The sequence below is a fragment of the Rutidosis leptorrhynchoides genome, chromosome 3 (genome assembly GCF_046630445.1).
Source record: "Rutidosis leptorrhynchoides isolate AG116_Rl617_1_P2 chromosome 3, CSIRO_AGI_Rlap_v1, whole genome shotgun sequence".
Classification (NCBI taxonomy): Eukaryota; Viridiplantae; Streptophyta; class Magnoliopsida; order Asterales; family Asteraceae; genus Rutidosis; species Rutidosis leptorrhynchoides.
The window spans coordinates 409,360,877-409,362,476 of NC_092335.1; the positions used below are offsets into that span (position 1 = coordinate 409,360,877).

At 38.8% G+C, this 1,600-nt stretch overlaps 1 non-coding gene across 1 annotated transcript; it reads right to left on the reverse strand.

The window, feature by feature from the left end:
• Nucleotides 1-1,231: 1,231 nt before the first annotated feature.
• LOC139903124 (small nucleolar RNA R71) lies at nt 1,232-1,338 on the reverse strand. The gene has a single exon (XR_011777968.1). It is a non-coding gene; the product is annotated as a small nucleolar RNA R71 (small nucleolar RNA).
• Between the last annotated feature and the right edge of the window lie 262 nt (nt 1,339-1,600).

Here is a 1,600-nt window from a genome sequence, read left to right on the forward strand (position 1 = left end):
TATCTTAAATCATGGTGAACCACGTCTTCTCTGTCCTTAGCTGTTGCATGCTAGCTGGCTTATTTTAGTTTCGTTATTTTAATTATATTTCTTTAATATCTCAATTACAATTATAAACTATATCAACCCAACTATCACCTTTACACAATTTGATATTCCGAATAAAGTGGTGTCTATGAATAAACCGGTTGGACTTGGTTGTTGGATTTTCTGAACAGTCACCAATTTATTGGGACCAAAAGGATCATGCCTCTCAATACAAGGTGTACCTGGCCACTTGTCTTGGATACTGAATTGTGTATAAATCCTCATCTTAATCTCTAAATTATCTGAATAAGCCCCGTTTCAATTCAACCGCTCGAGGAACGACCCTAGGTCATAATTGCCCTTGCTAACCCATAGGAAGGATAATAGATTTAGGCCCAGCGCATATAAATTAAACATTCAGCCCCTGCTGATATCTTGAATTGACCTTTACCGACCTAACAACATCGCACTAAAATAAACCATCTGTTTTAGCCATATTAGTAGGAACTGTTATTTTTGGCGCCGCTGCCGGGGAACGGTAGTACGATTTAGAGCCTGTTTAGACTACTTAATTTTCAAGAGACCCTTTTGACTGAGACTAGCTTAGTCAGAAGTTATTAGTTTTCTGTAGTTAGGTTAGATAATATTAGCTTAATTTAGATAAGATTAAAAACGTTTAAAATGGACTTCCTTATTAGTAAACCTTTAGGATGGTTTAACCTACTTAGACCGCTAAGAATTCTTCTGACACATCCTTTCTTCTATCCGATATCATACATTGTACACATCCGACGAGATCCACACTTACATGCCGATAGTTCGAAGACGGCCCCATGCATCACTCTCAGTGACATCACCAAACCCTCGTTAGAAGGACAAGAAGGACCGATACTCTATCCAGAGGTTAACGGAGTGTCTTTTGTGCTTAAGCATAGCATCATACAACTCATTCACAACCATTGCCTGTTCCATGGCTTACCAATTGACGATACCAACTCTCACTTAGATAGATTCCTCTCCTTATCTAACTCATATAAGCAAAACGTGGTTGAACAAGATGTAGTTAGACTGTATCTGTTCCCCTATTCCTTAACTCTTCATGCAAAAACCTGGTTTGAGGGGTTAGAACCCAACCTCTATCACCTCATGGGAGGAAATGGCAACCAGTTTCTTATCCAAGTACTTTCCCCTATCAAAACAAATCAGACTTAGGAATGACATCGTAAACTTTCAACAAGCTTCCGATGAATCACTCTACACTGCATGGGAGAGATTCAAACATTTGCTTCGAAGATGCCCTAACCACCGTCTTGAGAGCTATGTTCAAATTTTGACCTTCTACAAAGGTCTAAATGGGAAAAACAAGTCTACTCTTGATGTTATTTCTCAAGGTAACTTCATGAACTTCACTACTGACGAGGCCTGGAAATTGATCGAGGAGATGACTATGCACCATCATGATTGTAACACGGAAGAGCACATTTCATTAGCAACACTACTTTCCATCTCTGATCCTATCGAAAATAAAACCATCAAATTTCTCTCGGACCAAATAGAAAAACTCACCAAAGAA